The sequence below is a fragment of the Pelmatolapia mariae genome, linkage group LG15 (genome assembly GCF_036321145.2).
Source record: "Pelmatolapia mariae isolate MD_Pm_ZW linkage group LG15, Pm_UMD_F_2, whole genome shotgun sequence".
Taxonomy (NCBI): domain Eukaryota; kingdom Metazoa; phylum Chordata; class Actinopteri; order Cichliformes; family Cichlidae; genus Pelmatolapia; species Pelmatolapia mariae.
In genome coordinates, this window is record NC_086240.1 from 13,030,976 (window position 1) to 13,043,587 (window position 12,612).

General features: G+C 40.6%; 1 protein-coding gene across 3 annotated transcripts in view; it reads right to left on the reverse strand.

Annotated features, from left to right (window-relative positions):
* sash1a (SAM and SH3 domain containing 1a) overlaps window positions 1-12,612 on the reverse strand; it is a 159,201-nt gene that overhangs the window by 60,531 nt on the left and 86,058 nt on the right. Inside the window, exon 1 of one of the 3 annotated variants that reach the window (XM_063494780.1) lies at window positions 10,164-10,286. The exons of the other annotated variants lie outside the window; for them this stretch is intronic. The gene's annotated coding sequence lies outside the window, so the exon portion shown is untranslated. Of the gene's footprint in view, window positions 1-10,163; window positions 10,287-12,612 lie in introns of those variants that run through there. 3 annotated transcript variants of the gene reach the window in all.

A 12,612-nucleotide genomic window follows, 5' to 3' on the forward strand; every position in this document is an offset into this window, starting at 1 on the left:
ATCCAAACACACACATATATGCGCTCACGGGAGGCCTGAGTTGGCAAAGACATTTTGTGCCGCAGGGTTTGGTGCTGAGCCCATGCTGGCTAAAAAGAGATCCATACCCTGTGGCGCTTACCTGGCATTTAGCCGAGACCACTCTTTGATTATACTGAATTTTATTTCTTGCACCGTGTTGCCAGTTTCTAGAACATTTAAACAAAACAAAACATACCAACCATACCATACCAAAACAAAACTTCATACCACTCTGTTTTTGATCAGTTGTATAAACCTAGAAGCAGTTCGATATAAAAATGGACACACCAAGAGGCAAATGACATGAAATATCGTTACCAAATCCTAATCCAAAGGCACACACACATGTGAGCACATATGCTCAAACACTGACACCTCAGTTTTAATTATTTTCTCTCCCTTGCTTTCCTTATACACACAATTTTTCCTCTTCATGTCAAAGCCTGGAATATATTGAAGGACAGCTGCAAGATGATCTGATCCAGATGATCTCAAAGGAGAAAACCCCCCAAAACATAAGCACACATGGTCTATAAAGCACAGACCTGACGTGAGCAAAAGAAAAAAAGAAAAGAAAAGATGATGGCTTAGAAACTTAGGTTGTTTTTTTCCTTTAATTTGTCATCTGGCTCATTTTGTCTTGTGACCACAGATAAATAAATACCAACTTCATTCAGGTAATTCACATGTCACTATAATTAGAAATAAATGAGCCATGTTGAGGTATCTCTGTTCTCCAGGTACCACAGAGTAAATTGCTGACTGACTCTTGTATACCTCACCCTGCTCTCTAGATTCAACTGTGGTCTGAAAACATGTACTGCATGTGGATTGGTCAGAGCACATTAAGCACTCCTACTGACATCAAGAGCCTTGACCACAGCTAATTTACCTCCTTTGATTTCCTTCTTAGTTGCATGTGATTCCTACCACCATCCTCTGACAATTTATATCGCTTTATGGCGTCACATTTACACATATACATCTATGTGTTGTCTGAAAAAACAAACAAAAAAGAGCATAACTTAACATTTTAGGTCACAAATCCACTTCTTATTTTTTAAGTCCAGTCTGTGAAATCTATATCGTGTGAATGGCAGTATGTGATGCCCCAAAACCTGCATACATCCTACTGCATTAATGGTGCCTTCAGAGATGGACAAGTCACCCATGCCATGTGTATGAATGCACTTCCATGTCATCACAGATGCTGTACAAGCTGGATGATCCCTCTCCTGTTTACGCACTATTGTACAGATATTATTATTTCAACTAGTTCAAAATTGTAATTACACAGTTGGTTTCATAAAAGACTGGGAGATAAAACACACACGCAGAGAAACGTAAACTTTTTCTAACCTTAAAATGTGGGGCATCAAATTTAAAATGAGCATATACTTATTTTATTTAGCATTAAAGTTTGATATGTTGTGTTTGAAATTCAGTAAATATAGGGTAGAATGTATAGTACATCAAACAACCTACTAGTACATTTCATTTACTATGATCCAAAGTATAAGTATAATGAAATGCAAGGTTTTTCCACTAATTACCAAATTAAGAGGGCACCAAATAATATAAAAGCAAATCCACAACATACATATGTACCTGGTGACAAAACATGTACCTTAGTTACTGAGATAAACAATTTAAGCATGCATGGTACTTACACTATATGGGTGTTAAATATCTAAAGGAACACATTTACTCACTGAAACAGGAAAAGAAGGAAAAGATCTCCAAGGATAAAATCAGAAGTGCCCAACACTGCACTTTACTTTAACTGGAGCTGGAACAAAGTCTGCTTCGATTTTCTCCAACGTTTAGCTCAGTCATAACCTCAGCTAGACGTCTGATTCAGTCTGTTTATGCACGCAAATGACTGGCATTAGAAACCCATGGACATGTGGTGGAAACATGTTTACAGCTGTGGCCTCGGTTTGGGCTATGATGTAATGGCAAAGAGAAAGGTGGGGAAAAGTTTGCCTTTGTCCGTGACTTGAAAATAGGGAAGTTTTTGGTAAACCATGATGAGAGCAAACGATTTAAATAGGAACGTAAATAGAAAACATTGATTGAGAAGTGGATAGAACAAAATGGGGAGGTTAAAAGAGGATGTTTCATGGGTCCAGGGGGTAGGAAGGACCAGGGTAGGACAACACACAGCTGGAGCAACAGCTCCCCCTGGGGCAAAGCACTGATAATGTTTTAGAATTTCTAGGTCAAGTTGAGCCATACAATTAGCCATGAGAATAAACCACAGAGAAGTGAATAACATCTCAATATATTCCATGTTCTCCTGGGAAAGCTTGGGCTCTGGCATTCAAGTGCCTATTATTTTCACATGTTCAGTTCAATTCAATTTTATTTATACAGGGCCAAATCACAACAACAGTTGCCTTAAGGCACTTTATATTGTAAGGTAAAGAACCTACATAATAGGTTAACAACAATCATATGACCCCCTGTGAGCACGCGCTTTGGCGATAGCAGGAAGGAAAAACTCCCTTTTAACAGGAACCTCCAGTGGAAGAACCGGGGGGGGGGAACCGAAGGCTCTACCTCCCATTCTACTTTTAAATACTCTAAAAACCACAAATAAGCTCACAGTCTGAAAGTGAAGAGCTCTAATGGGGTGAAATGGCACTATAAGGTCATTAAGATAAGATTGGGCCTGATTATTCAAGACCTTGTATGCGAGGAGCAGGTTTTTAAATTTGATTCTGGATTTAACAGGGAGCCCGTGAAAAGAAGCAATAAAGGAGAAATGTACTCTCTCTACAGCACCAGGTCAGTGCATGTCCCCTAAAGCACTGACCTGGACTAAACATGCAGATGCTGACTGTAGATGTGAATCTAAACTAGCATCTGCATGATGTGTTGGGCCAAGCCCTGTCCATAGAAGCCCCACCCAGAACCCACAGGACCCAAAGCATCCAGTGCCAGCGTCCTATGCCAGATCCCACAAAAGGCCCCATACCCCAAAGAGTAGGCTGTTTTGACAGCATACAGGGCAAGTACACAATATTTGTAGTTTCTGCACATCATAAGTTCAAAATGATGGCGCCAAATTTTTTTGTGGAAACTGGGTTGTACTGATTTGTACTTTCCTCTGTTCTCGCCACACTCTCAACATACTGTTTTATGCGTTTACCAGCCAGCAGCCATTACACACCCACCTTCGAATGACACATCAATCAAGGCAAATGGAAACACGATAAATAATTCACCCATTGATTCATTAGTGGCAGTTGATCCCTCGATGTTTCATAGTTCACAACTCATTCACACACGAACAGGTTCATGAGCACACGTGTGCTTGCAAATGAGCACAGGCACCGTGTACTTGGCTTAGAAAACACACACACACACACACACACACACACACACACACACACACACACACACACACACACACACACACACACACAGTATGCGGTTCACGAATGCGGTTGGTACTCTTGTGATCATTTTTCCATTCATGCCTGGTAACACAGCTGTCCTAGGAAGAGGCAACCATTCATTTATGAACTGACTGTTGCTTGAATCAAGAGCAAAGCCTGGACTGTAGTTCAGCAATCTGGACAGAAAACCACTCTGGAGGGAGGGCGCAAGCTGTGTTCGCATGCTAGATGTCACCGCAGTGATGCAGCTGGTGTGTTTAAAAGCAGGAGGACGTAATGGGTTTAAATATCCGATAACAATATGTGTATGCCAACAACGGCCCACAACATAGGCATAGATGATGAGGTTACTACCACTAGAAAAGGCAATGGGATACGTGCAGGTCTCAAACTGAGGTTCATCAGTATAACTACTAGGTTTACTTACAGGAAATGCTTTCATTACTATTTAAATTACAGCACACAAAACTGATCTTTTCAAAACACTCACAAATGCATGGAAAATCTGCATTGCATACACTAAATAATGCTCTCTGGTATTTAATTTACACATCAGTACTACCAAAATTCACTAAAATTTAGCAAGAGTCATCATGCATGGATCTGATAGACATGCAAAGAATGTTTGCTGCACATGTGAAAAAAGCAACATTTGAGTTGGAATATTTTTCTTGTTACCAACGTTAAATAAACATAAAATCACAAAACAAAGTTGCCAAGTAGAAAGTCTTGTGCAATTTTTGATATTTTGCAGTGAATCCCAGATAAATGGAAACAACATTTATCAGTTTCACACATTCACATTAATCTCTCGAAGAATGTGGTTATGAGCACAAGAGAAAGACTGATTTCTCAAAGAAAACTGCTCTCTTCAATAACTCAACATTTCCAAAGCTTACTCCCAGCCTTTTTCAAGTGTTTTTATACTGTACAGTGAGAGAACCAATACACTGTCACTGTTTAAACCACATTAGCAAAATGACCAATGCCACTTACAAATTTTAAGCAGTAAAAAATTAGAGTACTGATATATTCCCCAATATTATTTCTGATAGATAAACTAATTTATACACATGCTCTGTCACAGATATACTATGAAGGCTAAAGCCTGTTATCATTGTTTACCAGTTCTCCTGCAATGCATCAAGACATCATTTAGCTCGCTGTGATACATACTCTGCTGCATGTGCTAACAGCGCTAAGAGTATTGTAAACAATAGAGTCTGAGTGAAACTATGTAATGAGACCATTTCAAAAGTAATGCAGTTTAGTTGTGATCAAACAAATTATGTTCATACAGTTTATTATATGAGGACCTATATCTGCTAATAATATTTTCCAGCTTGTATATTGGTCTGGCTTTACAGTGTTAGGATGTATAAAGCATATAAACATGGAAGTGACTCATTTCAAGCCAGTTAATATTTTAACTATCAATTCATTTGCTCATTATCTTGCTTCCTGAGGTAAAATTCTCACTTTTGAGAAGCTGGGGGAGAGAGACTGCATGCTTCATACTGCACTACAAGACTTTAAAACTAACTGATACAAAAGGAGTCAGTAAAGGAAAAACAAAACATTTTGGAGAAAAAAAATATTGTCAAAGGAATGGCTTTTCCCCACTAGGCAGTAACAGTTAATTTGCCTATTCCTCTTCTATGTACTCTCAGCATTGGCTTTGGGAGTAGGGCTTTCTTCTGTGCATGTCAGAGCTCTTTGTCATGTTGCATGCTGGTGATTTGTGATGCCTGTGAAGGATCAGAAGGAGGGGTTTTGGAGGGGGGATCGGGTCGGCCTTAGTTATTAGCAGAGCTGTAGTGTGAGAAAGTTCTGAAGGCGAACACTGGCTGCAGCTGATATGAGTCTCCCAGGACTTCCCCTCTGCTGAGGTCATTCCTTGCACTCCAACACTCGTACATCACTGCTGACATCACCACTGATCCTTGCCAAACCGTTGCCACAGGCAACACAAACAGGAAAAAGCATGTGTGTGTGTGTGAACGCTTGTTGTTAAATAAGACCATTAAACTCTGATGGTGTACTGAGTGACGAATGATGTGTTATACACAATCATGCAAAAAAGGCTATCATCCATAAAAAAAATACATTTAATATATTTCAATATTAGCTCTGCTCCAAATGCCTGCAGCTGTTCTGTGTGTTTATTATAGGTGAAATCTGTATTAAATACACATTATGAAAATAGCTGTGCAATTCTTTTCAAGAAAAGACTGTGCTTTTCATTAAAACATGATGTTAACATGTGTTTAATGTGTGTCTGCATGTTTGCCTTTGTGTTGGTACATCTCTGTGTGTGTGTGTGTGTGTGTGTGTGTGTGTGTGTGTGTGTGTGTGTGTGTGTGTGTGTGTGTGTGCGCCTGCCTGCCTGCCGCCTTTCCTGCACCCCCTGCTGTGCCAGTCAATGCTTAGACTCTTGGGAAGTGAGGCGGCAGTGCCAGCAGTAATCAGAACTCTTTGTATCCACACACAGGGGTGAGCTATAATCAGGGAATGTTCTTTCACCAATAATAGCTGTAATCCTCTCATCTCAATATGATGTGTAACCTGCTCAAAACTTGGATTTTTGCAGGAGATTTATACCTGGCCTCCACCTTGTTTCAAAATAGATTTAATGAGCTTTCAAAGCCAGCTTTCATAATAACTGCTGAACCATAGAATTACACTAGCCAGAGCTACAGAAGAAAAAAATGACAGGGTGGAAGAATAGCGATAATCTTCAGGGATAAGCTCAGCAATGCACAGTCCTTTGAAGAATACCTACAGAGAATCAAGCGTGCAGGACCCTCTGAGTATATACACCTACCACGTGTATGCATACCCACAAATTCTTTTGATATTAATATATACTATAGATGTATTCAAAGTGACAACTAATAAAAGTGATGGTCGATGCAGTGACTTCTGATTCCTTCACTCATTATATGCCTAAAACAAAGACTTCAGTGTTGGTTATTAGCAAGATTTTAATTAGAATTTGCCAGGACTCATTCAGTCAGAAGCATGCGTGCACACACACACACACACACACACACACACACACACACACACAGATATCTTGTTCCAGATGAAAGACGAAACTGGCACAAAAAAAAAGATACGACTGATTGAATTTTTGAAAAAAAAAAAATGGGGGAAAAAAAGAATCTACCTGCAAATCTTCTGCTTCACAGACTGCAGAATAAACTATTGTGGCAAAGCTGCAAGCACACCAAAAAGCAATTAGGCTGTAAAATGAAGAGATTTTTTAGCAGATTGCAGATTACTTGCAACGATAAAGACATTTGTTGTGCTACATAAATGCCCACTCAGTCTACACAGAGTATTAGCATCATTGTATACCTTCTGAAAAAAAAATTAAGCTGAAAAACAGAGTTTAGTTTAAATTTTATTACCTGTCTTGTACACAGCATAATTATTATTGTTAAGCATAATACTAAACATACATGCATGTGTCACTTTGAACATATTTGCCTTTATTATAAGACTGGCATTCTGGTCAAAGTCACAAGTACCAGTCAGGGAGCAGATTACTTTGGACATCACCCCTGAAGCTCTGTGTGCAGCCATTGGTCTGTCATTAGACCCTGCCACAGTTGTATTCATGGGGAGAAAAAAAAAAAGAATGCATGAAATCCAAAAAATAAATTCAGGAATGCCTAACAAGGGATTGAGTGCCTCTCTGCAAGCAGCTGCAGCAAGGAATGCCTTAAGTCACAAAGTTCATGCGTATTGTTTGTAAACTGGAAACTTTACTAAAATTATTTATAATTATTTAACTGTAGACATAAAACACTACAACACAGTGCCACAACATGCAAGTAGTAATGTGTGCACTTTACACATGTGTGCTGACATGTATATAGCAAACATATCCTCCTCTACTAATAAGAGATTTGCCAAAGTGAAGTTACTCTGGCAAATCTCTCATTTAAGGCCACAGAAAAGTGTGATGTATTGCACATGAGCTGAGATAAGAGCAGAACCGAACTCAAGTTATACTCTTATTTGATGGCTGCCATGTAGCCTACTTTCCTCCATCCACCTGTCTGAATATCTGAAGACCTATTGAAATGCTCGACCAGATTTGGCTGATTTGAATAAAACAAAAAATGCAAATAACCTTTATGTTAGCTTACAGTACTTTGGTTTCTCCTTGTATTTATCCACACTGACTTTATCATTATCCATTTAGTTCCTTTTTGTCAGTTTCTTTGACATCAGTCAGGTTTTTTGGTCTTGTTCCATGAATGTGAGAAAGATCGTTGTACACTATGTACTGACACCACTGCTGTGTGAATGTTATTACACAGACCAAAACAAATCAGGGCTTTTTAACGCAGCTCAACACATTTCACTTTTCTCCAGCCTGATTGTTGGTTGGCACACAGACAGTACAGTGCGATGTAGTGTCACTTGTGCCAAGTGACACTACATCATTGGCCGTAGCCCTCAGTCCGCTTAGTGACATCATGATGTAAAACATACACACTTGGTCGACATCCACTACCACAGTATAAGAACTATACGGATTACAAAGCCAAAACAGGGCCACTTTTTCAGTCCATCACTGTTATGCTGCTCGGCAGTGTTTTATATATCAAAACATGCTTACTCTGAAAAGCAAAAACTCATACACCCTAGAATTATAGTATTCACAGTGATGTCAAGTCACAAAGAGAAGCTATTCACACTGTAAACCCATTCAGCAGTGACCTCAGTCTTACTCATGCCACCTGCACTGTAACATCATCCCTCTTGCCTATATTTCGCACAATGATGCAGGCTTAACTAAAGGCCATAAGTAATATGAAAAGCAGCGGTACAGGCAGACGCAGACCAGCTGCACTGACAGAGGGAGATGGCTGAATTACACATGCACATATGGCAGAAACTGCATAGTCAAACAATTCCTGGGAGGCTGTGGAGGAAATAACTGCTGGTGTTTTATCAATGTCCCCAATCTTTACCTCCCCCAATCGTGCGTGCTGCACAGAAACCGCCAAAGCAGATGTAAGGGGGACATTTACCCCTTTAAATCATCGTGCATTCACGCAGCCTCGCCTGTTGCCTAATATTAATAATCAGCATACACCTGTTGCCATGGCACATGGCTCTGCCCTGGTATGGATAAACAGGCGAAGGTTGACCAGCTTTGGCAGAACATTGCAACAGTTGGCCTGCACGGCTTCTTCTGGCAGATAGAAGTAAAAAATATATATATATCTAATTTCAATCCAGGAAACTGATTTAATTTCAAGTAGAGCTTTTCATTATGGTTTCAACTTCAGGAGTCTCATCAGAGTCCAGCAATGGGCTAATGAGCTGGAAGGCAGTAAAGTAAAGAGACCAAGAGGGAAAAGGACTTGCTTTGACAGCTAAAGCCTTGTGCAAAATTTCCTATTAAAAACTTGACACATGGTAAGGCCAAAGCCCTCCAACAAGCACCGGCACCAGCTTTTCTCTGAGCCTAAACAGTGAGTGTCACTTCAATCGGCTTAACGCTGGCTTCACAGTCCTTTAAATGTGTATTGCATGTGTTTAAATGTGTGTACATTTGCCCATGTTCATTTACTGTATTTGCACACATGTGAACTTAAGTCCTGCGTGTGAAGGACTGTGTATGTGTGTGTGTGCATGCAGTGTTTGTGCTTCCTCCCATACATCAGACAATCACAATAACATTGTGAAGTTTGCTCTTCCTGCACGGAGGGAACTTTGGCTCAAATACACTCCCCTTCCTCCAATTTCTAACCTTCTCTTTTTTTCCCCCCCAATCCATGCCTTTTTCCTCCCTCCATCCGCTCCCTTGTTCCTTGTCAGCTGGTGGGGAGATCCAGATGTGAAGGGAGACTGGGACAGGAAAAGCAAAGGGAGCGAGGGAAGGAGAGGGAGATAGAAATCCACATCCCCCGGTGACAGACTTCATTGTCCAAGACCTTTTTGGACAAGGCCTTTACAGACACATACACACAAACAATTATGCACACCAAACAATGAAGTCCCTCTAGACGACAAGGCCCGATTGAGCGTTTGTGTATTTTTCCTCCGTATGTATGTGTGTTTGTGTGTGCACATCTGATGACAAAGCAATCAATGAACAACATCTTGCTGGAGATTTGCTGTAGATATTTAGCTGAGTTATTTACTGGGGGGTCTTGGCCAGGCATGAAGCTATTGTTCTCGTTTAGTGGGGAGAGAGGAGGAAATCAATACAGACCTGAGAGAGCGAAGCAAACAGTGAGTAACAGCTGTATGCCAGCATCCCCCCCTATGTTTTGCTCCCTCCATCTTTGTTAAATTCTCACATTTACACAATCAGGTAGGGCCAGGGGCTGATAATTACATTTAAATGACGTACACACGTGCATCTGTACAGAATACCTCAAGAAACTGTACACAATGGCAAACACATGCACACACACCCACACACCACGGAGCCATATGAAATAAGTTAATAGAGTGAGTCAGCAAAAGAAACAAGAGGGGAGCTAAAAGGGCTCTCACTACCAGAGCATGTCTTTCACCAACTTACTCAATGAAAAAAAACTAATGAATCTATGTTCTTTACATGGCATGCCAAACTGATTGTCTTATTTAAAAATCCTCCACTGAAGATATCCCTTAGAAAACCTTGTTATGCTACTGAAAACCTTTTGACACCACAAATGAATGAGACAAGAATATTCCTCTCTAAAAAATTAAAATGTCAGTACTCACCGCGAGACTGTCGCTGAGTATTTTCCTCCCACTCTTTCTGCCGAGCTAACACCGACTAACTCTTTAAGAATGGGAGCAACAAGTAGTGTACAGTGGAGAACAATGCATGTCTGCCAGAGCGCAGCAAAGCGTAAGCAGAGTGGAGACACACAGAGGTCCAGTCATCAGGCTGCTGCTCACATGGGACGTGGAGAGGAGGGGAAAAGAGGGAGGGTTAGCTATAGAAGAGTCAAGAGTATAACTAGAGTTTGGCAGGGGGAGGGATCTCATCCTTCACTCCGCATGTCTTGCCCTTTTCCTCTCCTCTATCCAAAAATGTTTCAACATGTCTCAAATTTCTTCTCCTTCTCAAAAGTGGAGCTTTTTCTGGCCTTCCTCTTTCTCCGTACACTCCCCTTTTCTTTCGCCATCTCTTGTCTCTTTGTTCTTACTGTCTTTTCATTGCTCACACACAGACACAGACACACACTCACACACACGCGAGGGTTTCTTTGTTTTCTCTGTTATTCGGTTATGAACAGCACTCCTGTAAAACTGTTTTGCTGTAAAAGTCAACAATGTCAAGCTCCACCTAGACACACAAGCAGCGCAAACATGCCAAAATAAAACACAGACACATGGGAGATCTTTACTAATGTAATATATATGTATACGCACAAAGTGAACCAGCTAACTGGTTGTCTGTTATGGTCATATATGCAATCACAGAAACAGAACAGAAAATTACAGGGCGACTTTAGATCCCTCTCTTTCTCTCCCTCTCTGATGTCACTCGTTTTTTTCCTGCCTTTTCACTGAAAGGCCCCAATTCACAAGTGGCCCAGATACCGCACTGTACTGGGGAAAGGAAGAAAAGCAAAAAGGGAGTCAGAGAAAAGAGTAACTTGATACAGTTAAAGCAACAATTATTTGAATGAGTCACTCGGCATTGAGGTTTGGGGTGGGTTTTTTTTTCTTTTTCTATGCTAATTTGTGAGAGGGAAAACGAGACCAAAGAGACAGATGGGGAGGAAGAAAAAAAAAAAACTTCCCATTTTGGAAACTTCACCTCCTGAGGACTCCTTGAGGTCATGGGAGAGGAGGAAGGAGAAACTGGGGGGATGACAGATAGTAACAGAGAGGAATGGAATGGCGGGGCAGACATAGGCTTGGATAGGTACCAGAGAAATGTCCCACATCCACTCGCCAAGAGATGGCTCACCAAGTCAGTGTTGCTGACACAACCAAATAGCATAGGGTACGCCACTCTTTCAGACACGAGGGTGATGGTGAGCAGACAATGACACGCTGGCAAATCAGAAACAGCGCACATTATTTAAGCAATTGAAGCTCAAAATACTGTGAAGCCATATCTAGAGGTGATGTGCAGCTGCTAAAACATGTAACTACAAAGGAGGAAGTCTATTTGGTCAGCTTGCATTTTCATGTGTGTTTCCAAAGCTGGTAAAGATGGTCTGGAGAGCCTGAGGCAAGATGTATAGCTCAACTGTAAAGACAAACTGTGCAGCAACTCATTGCAACTCCTGCTAAATTTAGATGTTTGAAGTGTAGCAGCGCAGCTTTGTCTCAACGCAATAAATGCATCGGGATCTCCTGTGTAAACCATTTCAGCTGACCTGCATCCTGTTTAGACCTGTCATCACAACATTTAGAGAAGGAAACAAAGTGCAAGGGTTCATGTAAATGCGCAGCGAAGGACTTGCAAAAAAAAAAAAAAAAAAAAAAAAAAAAAAGGAAGAAGGAGAAAAGAAGAAAAAAAAAAAAATCACACAAGTGAATCTCAAGGATGTGCAGAGACCAGGGAACATAAACAGGCTGTCTTTAGGAGTGTATACACATACAGATGAAGGCAGACTGAGAAAATGCGGTCAACATTCTTTGTTCAAGTGGTTAGACAGCACATTTCCTGCGGATGAAGTTAAATATTTTTCATGTTTTTTAGCCGCTAGACGAGGCAGTTCCCGATGCTGCGTATTAAACCTTCAGTTCAGATCAGTCAGTTATAACAAAAGCAGCACAAAGCTCCAGCCTTTAATACAGCCCATAAAACCTTCTAGTGCATGAACAAGAGGCAATGATTTGTATTCTTTTAATTTCAGCTAGCAAGCTAGATACAAACCGCATGAGCATGGCCACTGCAATTGAAAAATTAAAAAAACAAAACAAAACCCCAAAACAGTTCAAAGGGGCATGCTGTAAAATAGCCACGCATACTCGAAAGAAGCTGCACAAGCAGGTACAGGTACATCAAAGGCATTCCACTGTTGCTGAGCTGGCTTTGACCGCATGAAGTTGCAGGTCACTGTAGTTATGACAAACAGACATACTTTGATGACCTAAAGAGCCGTCCTTTCTATGGTCTAGTGTTTATGAAGTATAGCTTTTGATCAGGATTTATTAAGGCTGAGTGTTTAATTTATATAGCCCAAAGCAAATAAAGTTGCTCTCT